We start from the raw sequence: 16822 nt of genomic DNA on the forward strand, positions 1-16822 counted from the left end.
CAGTTTCCCCCGGGTCCGCAGCGCCGCCTCCGCCGCTGCTGCCACCGCCTCTCCCACATCCCCGGCCTCCAGAGGAGCCGCCGCCGCCGCCACCGCCGCCGCGCCGCGACCACTACCCCTAGCGCTTCTGCTCCCTGCTCCACTGCTTCCCCTCACCCCGCCGGCCCGGCTCGGCCGGGCTAGGTCCGGGAGACAGCGCCGGAGGCCGCCGCGAGGCCGCCGCAGCCCCCAGCCCACAATCCACCGCGCGCCTCCGCCGGGGCGGGAGGGCCGCGGCCCGGGCCGGGGGGAGCGCTCGCCGCCTCGGGAGAGGGGCCACGGCGCGGGCGCCGCGGGTGCTGCCGGCGTTCCCCCGGAGCGGGAAACACCCCGCGCGGCTCCTCTGCGCCTCTTCTGATCGTCCTACACGCGAAGACAGAAACCAACGCTGAACTCTACTTTTCTCCACGACCCTTCCCCCACCCGAGTTGTTCTCCGGAGCATCCAGGTGCCGGCTTCCGCCTTCCCTGGGACTGGCCCGCGTTCCCTCAACATGGCCCTCGCCCAACCCCCGGACCAACCGACTCCAAACATCCCTAAACCACCCTGGACCTACTAAAGTAGATACTGCCACAACATTCCACCTCGCCTTTCGCCCCCTCAAAGTGAACGCTGTTCAGAGTTTCCCAAATAAATGTCCTTTAAAGGTTAAAGGTCATCCTCTCCGCCACGACACGCTGGACTCTGAAAACAGCGCATTGTCTCTCCATTGATGCCTCCCCCACCGCGTACTTTTCTAAGTTTTCCCCTAGTTCCTGGCCTTCCTACCAGACATCTATCACACTATTCTGGCATTTAAGCCGGTTATTTCTGCTCTTTGAGATACTGGAAGTGCGTGTGTATTAATACCTTCTCACTGTGATTCTTAACAATAATGCAATTCAACCTGGTATCTGAGGACTTGCAATTTTAATCAAAAAAAAAAAAATCTGCAAGAAAGGAAATGCTTTAGAATATTTTTAAAAAGAGAAAAAAGGGCCCTCAGTCATTTGTGTTTATGTCTTAGTGTTAGGAGGATTTCTTTCCAGTTTGAAACTATTGCTTGCCTAAAAATATCTACCAAAGTTTCAGGCATTTATAAGACAGTCTGTTTTAACAAATGAAAAGTGAAAATGTAGCTCTTACAGTTGGGGATTGAAAAAAGAAGTCGATGCAAGTTTCATTTCCAAGAAGTCACTTTGAAAACTGCAAAAATAACTTTGTGAAATATTTAACCCACTAAATAGATAAAGTTGGGGGAGGCAGGAAAAAAGAGAAGGATGCAACAAAAATAGTTAAGAGGAAATTCTTACCTTATGTTTTTCTAAATTCAGTTCCCTACAATTTTGTAAAGAGAGTAAGAAATCAATCCCCAATGTGAAATAAGTTTAACTAGAAAGTAATAAATCCTTCTAAATCCCCAATCTCCTATAAAACCAGATGAGTTTTTATTATTAAATATTAAGGAAAGCTTCAAATTTCATTCAACGCCAGAGAGGAAAATAATTTCAGTTTAAATCTAGAGTCGATTCATAGATTATACTAAGAAATGGATTTAGCAATTTTCCATATTTTGAACCTGTTTCAGGAAGTCAACAACAGTTCAAAAGCTGCCTTAAACCTGGCAGTTTGGCCTTTTAAAAAATATTTGCGATTATTCTCCACTTTGTTCCAAAAAAGATTCCAAACTGCTCATGATGGCACTTGGATTAAATAATAATCGTGAGTTGTCTCCCAGACACTGGAACAAGACAAACTGGTTTGCTTTCCTCATTATCCGTCTGTAGATAACATGCCATAGGAAGAAAATACACATTCAGTATTGTCCTTAAGTTCTTTTAGGGATCTAACAAGACTTTTACCTTGCCACAGAACAATTCATAATCATGAATCTAAACAGAAAAGTAAATGCTGATGATAAACTTTGCCAAAAACAAAAGAAAACAAAAAGAAAATAACCTGTTAACTGGACCAGTAATTTAAAGTTAGATAAATTTCAAATTAATATATTCACTTGTCTCTTGAATCAATTCATAATAAATGATTTCACTGAATCAATTCATTATAAATGATTGCTTTCATTGAATCAATTATTAGAAAAGCCAAATCACATAAATGTGTATAGGGGCGCCTGGGTGGCTCAGTCGGTTAAGCATCCGACTTCAGCTCAGGTCATGATCTCAAGGTCTCTGAGTCTGAGCCCCATGTCTGGCTCTGTGCTGACAGCTCCAAGCCTGGAGCCTGCTTTGGAGTCTGTGTCTCCCTCTCTCTCTGCCCCTCCCCTGCACATGCTCTGTCTCTCTCTCTCTCTCTCTCTCAAGAATAAATAAATGCTAAAAAAATAAACAAAAAAAAATAATAATAAATGTGTATAGATGCATTATTAGTGTTCATTTCCAGAAAACACAGATGACAGAAAATTAAGAAAAACTGATAGAAATCATGATTGCCCTCAAAAGATGAAGAAAGATTTAGCTGCTATATTACTAACACTATATTTAGCACAGTATTTATTAAACCCATTAAGAATTATGGAGGCTCCTGGGTAGCTCAGTCAGTTGAGCAGCAGACTCTTGATTTCAGCTCAGGTCATGATCCCAGGGTTGTGGGATCGAGCCCCACATTTGGCTCTACACTGAGTGTGAAGTCTGCTTAAGATTCTCTCTTTGAGAGAGAGAATCTTCTACCTTTGCCTCTTTCCCTCTGCCCCCTCCCCCACTTGCAAGATTTTTCTCTTTCTCTTTCTAAAATAAAATTTTAAATTTTAAAAAATTTTCTTAAAAAGGTTTATGAATAGTTATTATGTTCATTAGGGTCATATATTCTCATTAAAGGGAGAGTGAGAAAATTTTCTATTGCTGTAACACCTATAAAAGGCTTATGTTTATGTTAACTATATGTTCAGTGCATATTTGTGTGTGTAGCAGTAGTGAGGTTAACATGTCTATTCAATCAGTGAACACCATTTTTAATGACATGTTTGACAGAAACTATACATTCACATGCTAATATAAATACAGAAGGGAAAGAGGGCATTGGTAGAAGGAACAATCAGAAAAATCATTTTGCATTTTAGTTAGATATGAGCACTAGCCTCTCTTTATTCCCCACAATGGCAAACCTTAACTCTATCAAATAGAAACCCATTCAAGTCCTCTAACCTACTCTATAGTTAAATATGTATAATTACATCATAGGTTTAGTATATTTTATCCTTGGTAAGCAAAATCCACATGCACTCATGAACTGAAAGTATTATGCTGATAGTAGTTTGTTTCATTATGGTTTAGGTTTTTGATCGAATGCCCTGAATTATTTTCTCTATCATATTTAAATTATTTAAAAATGTTATAATGTTTAGGGGCACCTGGGTGGCTCAGTTTGTTGAGCAACCGACTTCAGCTCAGGTCATGATCTCACAGTTCGTGGGTTTGAGTCCAACATGATCTTGCAGTTCGTGCGTGGGTTTGAGCCCTGTGTTGGGCTCTGTGCTGACAGCTCAGAGACTGGAGCCTGCTTCAGATTCCCTCTCTGCCCCTTCCTCACTTATGTGCTCTCTCTCTCTCTCCCAAAATAAATAAACATTTTTTAAATGTTAGATGTTTAAAAATCACAATTTATAACAATATTGCTGGAATCTTAAACTAGGTTTTACTATGTCTTCATATCTAGTAGGACTATCTTAATGTAGGAAACTTCCCAATTTACTTTGAGTATGGTGTAAGACATTAAAACTATGCATGGATATAAGCACCACTAGAAATTTTATATTTCATGTGATAAGAATACATTCAATAATTGTTGGGAGTAATATACAAGTTTTTGACATACCATCATTTGTATCTCCTAAATCAGTTGCATAATTACATTGGAAACAATTAACTTTGTTATATTTTCCTGTTACATTTTTCTTTGACTCTGATACTCCAAATTTCCATTTTGATTATCATAATAATAGCAACTACCATTTACTAAGAATTTACTGTGCTGCAAGCACAGGGAAAACCAAGGTAGTGTGGTGTATTAGTTTTCTATTACTGTGTAAAAATTAGCAAAACTTAGCAGTTTAAAATAACACATATTTTTTATGTTACATTTTCTGTGAGTCAGTAGTTTGAGTACAGCTTAGCTTGGTCTTCTGCTTCATAAGTCTTCAATTAAAGCATGAGTCAGGCTATGTTCTCATCTGGAAGCTTGACTGGGGAACAATCTGCTTTCAAGGTCATTCAGATTGTTAGCAGAATTCCTTTTCTTGCAGTTGTAGGACTGAGAGCCCTAGTTTCTTGCTGGCTGGAGGCTGCCTTCAGCTCCACCTGCAGTTCATTGTCATGTATGTTTTCACAATATGGCTGCTTACTTCATCAAAGCAGTGAAGAGTGTCTCTATACTCTCTAAAATGAGTTTGCTAGCAAGAAAGTGATATTCTATCATCTTTGCCACATTCTGTTGTTTAGAAGCAAGTCACAAGGTTTACCCACACTCAGAGAGAGGGCATTACACAAAGATGTAAGTACCAGGAGGTAGAAATCATGATGGTTACCCTAGAATCTATCTTCCACCTGTAGTAATTATTTCCATAGGCTTTGGAATTCAGCTAACTCTGGGTTTTAAACTCAGCTTTGACACTTCAGCTATGATTTTGATCTCAGTTTCTAGTCCTTTATTTCTTCATCTGCCAAATAGGAGTAATAACCTCTTCACCTTTTATTTTTCTCCCAGGGTAATAGCAGAGTTGTTGTAAGGATTAAATAAGCATTTTAATGCAATAACTGATAACATGAAATGCTCAATAAGCACTGTTACTTTTCTTCCTTTTCCCTCCTCTCTTTTTTATTTTGAGTCCCATTGGCATTTCTACTTTCAACGACTACTTTTTTGGCTTGTGTCCAGCGTGTGTGTGTGTGTGTGTGTGTGTGTGTGTGTGTGTGTGTGTGTACCTGGGTCTAGGGCCATGTAAAACCAACTCTAGTATCAATGCCTTTTAAAATAGGACTACAGGGGCGCCTGGGTGGCTCAGTCGGTTAAGCGTCTGACTTCAGCTCAGGTCACGATCTCACGGTCTGTGAGTCCGTGAGTTCGAGCCCCGCGTCGGGCTCTGGGCTGATGGCTCGGAGCCTGGAGCCTGCTTCCGATTCTGTCTCTCCCTCTCTCTCTGCCCCTCCCCTGTTCATGCTCTGTCTCTCTCTGTCTCAAAAATAAATAAACGTTAAAAAAAAAATTAAAAAAAAAATAATAAAATAGGACTACATTACAAATGTTATCTCCAACTTGAACTGGGGAAAGTTTTTAAATGATAAATCCGTAACATTAGAAAGATAATTATTAGACATAGAGAACTTTGTTGGGATTGGCTTTTCTCTCCTTCTGTATGTTTAATATGCATATGGTACAGAAGGACATATTGTAGCATAATAGTATTCATAGGTTCTGGGTTTGCCTCCTAGCTCTGCCACTTCCAGATGAGTAACCTCAGGCATGTTAAGTTCTCTAAAGCTCAGTTCCTTATGGGAATGATGATAGTACCCACATTATAGATGTGTTGTGAGGATTACATTTAAGTGTACTTGAATAGTATAGCTTAGTATGTAGCTCATAATCAATATTAAAAATGTTAACTATCATACTCATTATTATAATTTTCACTATCTCATTATTTTTAGGAAAACCACAGAACAGGAAACATGGCCAGACATGGCTTTGAATGAGGTGGAGGAGGTGAGGCACAAGAAACCACAAGATCTAAAAAATCCTCATAAACCAAAGGGCCACAAATAAGATTAGTGGTGAGAAGGTAAGAAAATGTGCAAGTCAGAAATTGGACAAATAGGAACTAGGGGCCAAGGTAAGATTGTGAATTTTCAATCAAACTATGAGTAATGCAACAGCAAGAGACATCAGCAAGAGAAGAGCACATGAAACAGGTAATTCCTATCTTACACATGAAGCCTTTTATATACTTCCTCCTGCAACAGGAGTCAACTACACAGCATACCTAGTCCAGCATTTTGAATAGGAAACACATGAGCCATGTTACTATCAGAAAATAGTGAACGTTGTTGAATAGATTAGAGGAGTATAGCAATCAGAAATGGGCATATCCTGACAAATGTAAAATTGTTTTCAAATTGGGCAGTTTCCCTAGAGGCGAATTATATGTGTGTGTGTGTATGTGTGTGTGTGTGTGTGTGTACAGCTATAGTCATAGTTACGGTTCTATGTAGTTACATATAGTTATATGTAGTTATATGTATATATATATATACACATACACACACACGTAGACATACACATATACACATACCATTTTATTAATCCCATGGTCATATTTTTTCTTATGTTGCTGTATACAGTATTGGTTCCTCCATTGTTTTATTTGGTTCTTTTAACTATAGAGGCCTTGTCTAACAAACTAAGTTACAATATTTCCAGAGCAGGATTTTCTGTTGTTGCTGCAATTGTACCTTAAAAAATATTCCTACAGAATCTGGGATGATATACTATGTAGTAGGCTTTCAACAAAATGCTTGCTGAATTAAAAAAGAAATGTGAATTACTTCCCCTTAGTAAATGGTATTTGGCATAATGAATATGAATAATTCATGAAATTAATGGATGACCTTGAAATCATACTTGAGTCTTTCATATCCCATATCTACTATGTCAGCAAATCTTATTAGTTCTACCTTCAAAATACATCTTGACTGAACATTTTTTTTCCACTCACATTGCATCCACCCTGGTCCAAGCCATCTTGCCCACAGGGCCCCTAACTACACTATACACCGCTCGTTATAGGAAGCACCATTCAGAGACCGCAGTGTGAATGATGTTTCTTGGAGTTCTGTAGTGTTTAATGCAATGATCCCACCTGCCTGGATCATGCCCAAGGTCTCCTAGCCTTTGTCCCCTACCAATCTATTCTCAACATAATAGTGAGCTTGATCCTCCTAAAACATAAGTCAGATCATATCATTCTTCTGCTTGAAACTCTCCAGTGGTTCTGTCTCATTCATAGTAAAAGATAAAGTCCTTACAAGGTCATAGATGATGTCATCCCAGGCTTTCCTCTCTGACTTTATCTCCTTCTGCTCTCCCCATATCTTATTCTCCTCTAGTCATATTGGGCTCCTTCTGGGACATGGCAGGCATGCTCCTGGCTCACAGCATTTGCACTTGCTCTTTCCTCTGCCTGGAATGCTTTTCTCCCCCAAATGTCCAAATACCTAACTCTCTCACGTCCTTCAGGTCTTTATTCAGATTTTACCTTCTCAAGAAGACATTCCATGACACCCATATTTCTCATTGCAACACCCTGCCCAATATACTTTTCTGCCTTATTCTTCACCTTAGTCTTTATTATCATCTAACACCCCCCCCCCCACACACACACATTTTATTTATTTATTGTCTATCTTTCCCCCACAGGCATGTAAGCTCCATGAGGGCAGAGAGTTTTGTCTGTTTTTTTTGTTTTTTTGTTTTTTTTTTTTACCACATTACCCCCCAACACCTGGTACAGTGCCTGGTGCAAGTTGAGAATTCAATAAACACTTGTTGACATAATGAATAAAAGATGAAGACAGACTAGTACTTATACACATAAACCACTTTTTCTATACACTAAGCAGAATCAGTAACCAATTAGTCTAATGTCTTAAAAACAATTTGCCACCAATATGTTATAGGACTCAAGATTTTTGTAAGCCACATTAATTTGTTAGATTTATAAAGATGATGGTCTTAGCTTATTTTATAATTGGAATACTTTAAGTAATAACTATATGAAATTATTTTTAAAATATGCAATTATATAATGAAGTAGAACTATAAGGACAGATGGTTAAACATCTATTAGGGAAAAAAACATTTATTTAAAATTTCTCTAGGAAAAGGAGAAATTCTACCTAAAAACTTTCTCATAATATTACAGGCCATTTTAAAGCTATACATTTCCAGGGGCACCTGGGTAGCTCAGGAGGTTAAGCTAACTTGAGCTCAGGTCTTGATCTCATGGTCTGTGAGTTGGAGCCCCACATCCGGCTGTCTACTGTCATCATGGAGCCTGCTTTGGATCCTCTGTCTTTCTCTCTCTCCGCCCCTTCCCTGCTCACACTCACCCTCTTTCTCAAAAATAAGTAAACATTAAAAAAAAAAAAAAAGCCATACATTTCCAGAGAAACAGAAGCCATACTTGGCCTCTCAAAGGTTTCCTCAAGAACCATTTTCTCCACTAAGTGGGTTTGTGTCTCAACACCAGCCATCACAGAAGGAACCCCTTAAGCAATAGGAATATACATTATTACACCACTATGTAATATTTTTAAATAGAAAGGAAAAAAAAAACAGTAAGGAGATATTTTACAAGCAAAATAAACAGAGAGAGGAAAAAAAAACGAGTATTATGAAACCAGGACAATTTCACAATATAATCCAAAGTAAAAGATTAACATAACAATGGATTGCAATTATATAATGGAGTTTCTTGAATACCAAAATATATTAGAACAGCCATTGCATTCCCATGCCACTGTCTGGTCATTCTGGTTCCCATTCTATCAGGAAATAAAATATATATGTTTTCTCACCTATTCTCTTCTATGAATTCCTGAATGTTAATAAAAAGTTCTCAATCAGAATCTGATTTCAATCTGGAAAACTTATTTCCAAAAATCTAACTCTAGGTTTAGAAAAGCCATTTTCCCTTCCATGGTTTTAAGTTTCTATATGAAACAAAAACAAACTTTGGGTGCCTGGGTGGCTCAGTCAGTTAAACCTCTGACTTCAGCTTAGGTCATGATCACATGGTTCCTGAGTTTGAGCCCTGCATCGGGCTCTGCGCCCTGACAGTGAGGAGCCTGCTTGGGATTTTCTCTCTCTGCTCCTCCTCCACTCACAGGCTCATGCACACATGCACCCACTCTGTCTCTCTCAAAATAAATAAACTTAAAAAAAAATACACTCAAAGAAAGAAAACATAGTTGAAATAAAGGATTTTTGGAATTGAAGAGGCCTCTCACTTGACAGACGAGGAAATGAAGATCCAAAGGGCTGAAAGAGATCATGGTTTAGTAGTAGCAAAATAGAATTCAAATAGTAGCAAATTCAAATCAGAAGCCAGGTTCAGAGACTTCTAGTCTCATGCTCTTTGTCCCACACTGTTTCATGGGAATGGCACAGCAACAAAGTACCATAAAAGTGAAAATTTACATTAAGTGAAATTACTTATTATTTGAATCCAAAACATATCAGATTCTCTTTCTCCTCCAAAGAAAAGTTAAGACTTTTTCTAATGTATGGAATATGAAGGTTCTTATTACTTGTAAGAAAAAAAAAAAAGCATCTTGTATAAAAGGTTTTGCCTGGTGATAAGTATTTAATAACTTAGGAAATAATCAATGTAGATTAATTTATTTTAAGTATTCATTATTAGTTCCCAACCCCAAGAGACAGTTCCCATATTTGCTTGCAAGAATGCAGTATTTTAGACAATGTATAGCTTATTTTTGTATTTTCCTCCCTTATAAATATGCAAAAGCCTATTTCCATTCTTCTAAGTTTATATTAACTTTACTTTGCAGTTCAGTCTACACAGCAAAAGAAATGGTAAAGTGAGCATAAAGGACACATTTGCAAAACATAAGTATTTTTGTGTCTATTACAAATTGAAAGTCAGACTACTGATAGGTATTTTTCCATAGAGCCCTACAACAAGCGTATATCAAACCAGTGAGCAAACGAAAAGCTTGTATAAATGTCTTTGTCTTTATGATTAAACTTGCTCACTGATGCATGCCATTGAGTGCTGGTTTGATTCCAGGTGGTCAGCATATCTCTCTGGTTAATGGAATCCAGAGGGAAATTGCTCTCCTCTCTGGTTGATTCCTTACTGCCTGCCTGTGCTGCCTGTGTTTTGCCCTAGTAAGTTAAAGGCTACCTCAGTTACTCACTACTTGCCCCCAGAATGAGGTTAATTTTTGTCAAAATCATAATTACTTTTAATGGTAGGCCCAATATTCTGATTCTGATTCTCAGTTTCTTATTATGGGGGCACCTGGGTAGCTCAGTTGATTAAGCGTCCAACTCTTGATTTAGGCTCAAGTCATGATCCTAGTATTGTGGGATCAAGCCCCACACTGAGCATGGAGCCTGCCTGAGATTCTCACTCTCCTTCTGCCCTACCCCCACTCCCTCTCTCTCTCCCTCTCTCTCTCTAAAATAAAATTTTAAAAACTAAATTTTTTATTATAATGAAGAGATACGAAAAATGTTTCTATACCAATACTACCTAAACTCCTGCACTCATCCTCATTCTCAAGTAGACAACCATTCACACTCAGTGAATTTTTATCAAGGATGTTTCTGGGTCCTAGATGCTAGCCTTAAGTAAGACTGATTCAGTTCATGTTCTCATAGCACTGACAATCTGGGTTGGGGTGGAGAGGGAGTACAGAAGAGAGACATTAAGCAAATAATTACAGGAATTGTTCAACAAGAGTTGGAATACGTGTCATGGAAAGGTAAATGAAGCTTATGAGAGCTTGTAAAGGTGAATGTAATTTAATATTAGGTGAACAGAGAATCCTTGCCCAAGGAAGCAGGATTTAAACTGAAAAATGAATAGGAGTTGGCCAGCGAAAGGGAATAGTGGTCATGAAGAGTCCCACGTTGTGGAAATGGCCAGAAGAAAGTAGGCATGAAGGAGCTAGGTAACAGAGAAAAGGCCAATATGGCTGGTATGCAATGAGACAAAAGTAGAACAAAGTCAGATCATAGAGGGAGTTATTGGTCATTTTGGAGTTTGAATTTTATTGCAAGCTATGATAGGGCTTTGAGCAAGGAGATGATACAAGTATAGATTTAAAAGATCAGTTTGATCACTGGGTGGAGAATGAGTTTCTGGAGGTAACCAAGAGAAGGTGGCATGAGCAGTTGGAATGTATCTCTAATGGACCGAATATTTGTATCCCTCTGCCCCCAATTTGTAGGCTGAAACCTTAATCCCAAGTGTGATGGTATTTGGAGGTGGAACCTTTAGGCAATAATTAGGTTTGGATGGGATCATGAGGGTGAAACCCCCATGATGAGATTAGTGTTCTTATAAGAAGAGGAAGAAAGAGGTCACTCTCTCTCTACCATGTGAGGACACAGCAAGAAGGCAGCTGTCTGTAAGCCAGGAACAAGGCTCTTATTAGGAACTGAATCTGCTGACAGCTTGATCTTGCACTTCTCAGATTCCCTCACTGCAAGATAAATGTCTGTTTTTTGAGCTGCCCAGTCTATGGATTGTGCTATAGCAGCCCGGCAGCCCGAGCTGACTAAGACAGTGTCCAAGAGGTCCAGGTGTTCGGTGAAGGTAGTAGTGCTGAAGACAAAGGACAGTAGACAGATTTGAGCAGTATCCCAGGAAACAGAATTGAAAGCACTTGGTGATTGGTTGGACAAAGGGGCTAAGAAATAGGTGGATATTAGGGATGATTTTTGGTTCCTAACATTAGCAACAGGGAGGGTGGTGGAACCATTTAATGAGTTAGGAAACCTTGGAAGATAAAAAGATTTGGCACCATAAGCTCAGTAATTGACATGTCCAACTTGGGATGTCTATGTAATAGCTACCTGGAAATATCAAGGAGACATATAGATGAGTCTGGAACCTCAGAAGGGAGGCCCAAGGATATAAATTCAGAAGCTGTCAACATGTAGTTAATAACTGAAAGGATGGATGTATATGAGATTCCTGAAAGTATAAAGACAGAAGAAGAAAAGAGAAAGGAAAGGAAGGGAAGAGAATGGAAAGAAAAGGGGCCTGCAACTGGCCACAAATCTGTACAACAAGCATATACCAGCATATATCAAATCAGTGAGGAAACAACATGTTTCTGTAAATGGCTTTGTCTTTATAATTAAACTAGTTCACTAATGTGTGTCAGTGAGTGCTGGTTTGATTCCAAGTGGTCATCATATTTCTCTGGTTAACAGATTAGATTCTGAGAGAAGGAAAAGTAACCAAGGGAAACTAGAAAAAGGAGCCAGAGAAATAAGAAGAAAGCCAGGAGACTATAAGGTCACAGAAAAGAAAAGAAGTATTTTTTTTTTAAGCTAGGAATGGTCAACTATGGCAAACAAGATGTGTGATGTCCATTAGATTTAGCAGCATGAAGGTCACTACTAATCCTAGCAAGATAAATTTGGTAGATGGTGGAATTGGAAGCAGATTGTGATGAGTTGAGGACTGTTATATGGAGAAAAATAAAAGATGAATAAACCGTTGCTAGAAGCTTAGTTGTTAAAAAAAAAAAAAAAAGGTGGGGGTAGATGAAGTGGTAGGTAGAAGTGGATGTGAGAGAGGATTTATTTTGTTTGAGAGAGAGGAGAGAGAGACTCTCAAGCAGGTTCCATGCTCAGCATGGAGCCCAATGTTGGGGTTCGATTCCATGACCTGAGCCAAAATCAAGAGTCAGATGCTCAACTGACTAAGCCACCCAGACACCCCTGGAGGAGTTTCTTAATATGGTAGATACATGAACATGTTTGACTTTCCATAAGTGCTCTTCAAAAAAATAATAATTAACTTCTCCGAGCATGATCATTGTTTTTCTCCCAAATGTTTGTTTGTTCATGCTATTCTGTGGATAAAAAGATCTAATATAAAGATCTAAATATAAAGAGAGACAGAGCATGAGTGGGGGAGGGGCAGAGGGAGAGGGAGACACAGAATCTGAAACAGGCTCCAGGCTCTGAGCTGTCAGCACAGAGCTGAATGCAGGGCTCAAACTCACAAACTGGGAGATCATGACCTGAGCTGAAGTCAGACGCTTAACCGACTGAGCCACCCAGGCTCCCCGAGAGATCTGATATAAATTAAAATTTTGGTTGAACTTGACCAAAAAATCTGGCTTGGGCAACAATAAAAAGAGGAGGGAGTAATTTATTGCCATTTATTGCCATCATGTCATTAAAAAGTCTGTGGTTAAGGATGACTTAGGACATGATGAGATTTAAAGGCTCAAATGATCAAGTAAGAACCAATTCTTCTCCCCCGCCCCTACAACCAGCTTTGCTGTCATCCATTTATTCATTTAAGAATATTTATTGAAAAGCTACCATGCCTCATACTCTATTTTAAGCGCTGGAAATATAATGATATAAAATATGAGCAAATTTACTTTCACTACTTCTTTTTAGCATTGTACTAGAGGTTCTAGCCAGTGCAGTAAGTTAAGAAGAAGAAATTTTAACAGTATAAAAATTGGGAAGAAATAAAACCGTTATAATGTTTAGATAATATAACTGTGTACTAACATATATTAGTAGAATTAATTAACCAGTAAGGCTGCTGGATACAAAATGTGGTAGGTAGAATTCTAAGGCATCCCCCAAGATTCCTGCCCCCTGATGTACATGCCCTATGTAATCCCCTCCCTTTAAGTGTGGGTGGACTTGTGAATATGATAAGATTTCACTTGCATGAGTACATTATGGTATATGGCAATGGTGAAGGAATTTTGCAGATATAATTAAGATCAGTTGAACCTGGGGCGCCTGGGTGGCTCAGTCGGTTAAGCGTCCGACTTCAGCTCAGGTCACTATCTCTCGGTCCGTGAGTTCGAGCCCCGTGTCGGGCTCTGGGCTGATGGCTCAGAGCCTGGAGCCTGCTTCCGATTCTGTGTCTCCCTCTCTCTCTGCCCCTCCCCTGTTCATGCTCTCTGTCTCAAAAATAAATAAACGTTAAAAAAAAATTAAAAAAAAAAAAAGATCAGTTGAACCTGAATTCATTAAAAGGAAGATCATCTTAATGGCCCTACATAGTCAGGTAAGTACTTTTGAAAGAGTTTAGAGGTCAAAGATGTCATAAACCAGAGATACTTGATACAAAACAACTGGTCTCCTGCTTTAAAGAAACAAAAATGCCATTTTTCAGAGAGAGAGGGCTACATGACAGGAAATTGCAGTGGCCTCCCGGAGTCAGAGTGGCTGCTAGATGACAGCCAGCATGAAAGAGGAACCTCACAACAATAATCAGGGAGCTTGGAAGAGGACCCTCAGCCTCCAATGAGATCATAGGCCCTGCAGACACCTTGATTTTAGCCTAATGAGATTCTGAGCAGAAGATCTAGCTAACTAGCATTTCGACTACTGCTTCGTGGAAACTGTAAGATAATAAATTTGTTTTCTAAGATATTTTGAAATTTATGGTACTTTCTTATGCAGCCATAGAAAACCAATATATATAGTCATTATACAAAAATTCCATAGTTTTTCTATATATGAGTAACAAGCAGAAAATTAAAAAAATATATTACCATTTACAATTGCCCAAAAATACCAAATACTGAGGAATAAATCTAATGAAAGTATGCAAGACCAACCCCTGCACAGAAAAGTAGAGAAATTTATTGAGAGAAATTAAAGATAAATAAATGGAAATTTGTACATTGCTCATGGATTAGAAGTTTCAGTGTTGTAAAGTATGTCAATCTCTCCAAATCAACTTATAGATTCAATGCAATTCCAATGAAAATCCCAATAGGTGCATTTGCAGAAAATAGTAAACTGATTCTAAAATGTACATGGAGGGGCTCCTGGGTGGCTCAGTTGGTTAAGCATCTGACTTCGGGTCGGGTTATGATCTCCCAGTTTATGAGTTCCAGCTCCTCATTGGGCTCTGTGCTGATAGCTCAGAGCCTGGAGCCTGCTTTGGATTCTGTGTCTCCCTCTCTCTGCCCCTCCCCAACTCATGCTCTGTCTCTCTGTCTCTCAAAAAATAAATAAACATTAAAAAAATTTAAATATATGTGGAAATGCAAAAGGCCAAAAATAGACAAACACTTTTATAAAGAACATGGTAGGAGCACATACTCTACCAGTTACCAGGTTTTATTATAAGACTCCAGTATAATATGGTATGGTATAGGTGTAGTAACTAAATATAAAAAATTTTTAACTTCCTACAAATTAAAAAAGAAAAGACACTAAACTCAATAGAAAAATGGCCAGATGGACAGACATTTCACAAAAAAGGATATCCAAATAGCCATAAGAAAATGTATTCAACCTCATTGGTTAGAAAAATGCAATATGATATACTACACATTCACATTTAAAAGACTGAAAATACCAAACGATGCCTAGGGTATGGAGCAACAGGTACATATAAGGGTAGAAGAGTAAGTTGTTGCAATTACCGTGGAATATAGTTTGGCAATATCTTCTAGAGTGAAACATATGTACACTCTGTAACCTAGCAATTCTGCTCTTAGAAGTATATCCAATAGAAATGCATGTGTTAAAAAAAAAAAAGGTGTGTATATGTATGTTCAGCAAAGACATTTACAATAAAGTTGAGTGACAGAAACCACTCAAGAATGTATACTATATAATTCCATAAAATCCAAAAACTCAGATCTATGGTGCTATTGGTCAAGAGGAGAGAGGGGGTAGTGATTGGGAGGAGTAAATACGTGTATTCACTTTACAAGAATTTTTTACTCAAACATTTGTTTTGTGCCTCCCTGCTCCCCATGTGAGTGATGTATCAATGAAAAAGATTTAAAAATAAGGCCAAGCTTCTTGCCCTCATGGACTTTATACTGTACTGTGAGGATCTCTGCTGTCTAATGTTATCTGGCTTCAGTCTCAGGCTTCGAGTGGTGAGCAGTGATAGGAAGATGACTGCCGGCAGCTCCCAGTCTACAACCTTCAAACCGGTAGAAGCCAAGGCACATTTTCACTAGCTCAGCAAAAGTCCCAGATTGCCTCCCTTTGGCTCTGATTGGGTGATGATACATCCATTCAAACACCGTGACCAGTGTGAGGCTCTAACTGGCTGGACCTGAATCATAGCCAATCCTGAAGCCAGAATGAAATGGAGTCCATTTAACCAGAACACATAAAATAAGAATGAGCAAAGATGTGGTTCCCCAGGAAAAAACAAAACAAACAAACAAACAAAAAACCCAAAACAAAACTGGGGTACCATTTCAGAAGAGGAAATAAATATAGGCTGAAAACCCAGTAAATTTCCACAATGGGGTCTCCTAAAAGTGAAAGCCCAGATTTGCTACTTTGTGTTAGGTCAACTTCCCCTTAATCTCTTTAATTTTATCACACATGCTTCAGGCTTGTTTCTTGCACTGCTAATGTGATTCAAATGGACTCTGTTCTTACCTTTTGTTAGCTGAGAAATAGGGTACTCTCCCTTACCACTTTTCTGTGGTAATAAGCCCAAAAAATATCCCTTTAAATCACTGGTTTTGTATTTTTTGGGTAAATATCCTATGTTTATAGCAATATTATTTATAAAAACCAAATTATGGAAGCAGCCCAAGTATCCACCAACAGATAAATGGATAAAGGAGATGTGGTATGTATATACAATGGGATATTATTCAGCCATGAAAGAGAATGAAATCCTGCCATTTGCAACAACAGGGATGGAACCACAGAGTATAATGCTAAGTGAAATAAGTCAGTCAGAGAAAGACAAATACCAAATTATTTCACTCATAGGTGGAATTCAAGAAACAAACAAAATGAGCAAAGGAAATAAAGAGAAAGAGAGAGACAAACCAAGAAACAGAACTTTAGCTACAGAGAACAAACTGATGGTTACCAGAGGGGAGGTGGAGGGGGGATGGATAGAACAGGTGATAGGGACTAAGGAGTTCACTTGTGATGAGCACTGGGTAATGTATGGAATCGTTGAATCACCATATTGTATACCTGAAATTAATATAGCACCGTATGTTCATTATACTGGGAATAAAATAAAATAAAATAAAATAAAATAAAATAAAATAAAATAAAA

At 38.7% G+C, this 16822-nt stretch overlaps 1 protein-coding gene across 4 annotated transcripts in view; it reads right to left on the minus strand.

Annotated features, from left to right (window-relative positions):
• Positions 1-16822, minus strand: part of VPS54 (VPS54 subunit of GARP complex) — a 135447-nt gene that overhangs the window by 89370 nt on the left and 29255 nt on the right. The window lies entirely within an intron of this gene.

The sequence above is a fragment of the Panthera uncia genome (genome assembly GCF_023721935.1).
Source record: "Panthera uncia isolate 11264 chromosome A3 unlocalized genomic scaffold, Puncia_PCG_1.0 HiC_scaffold_11, whole genome shotgun sequence".
Classification (NCBI taxonomy): Eukaryota; Metazoa; Chordata; class Mammalia; order Carnivora; family Felidae; genus Panthera; species Panthera uncia.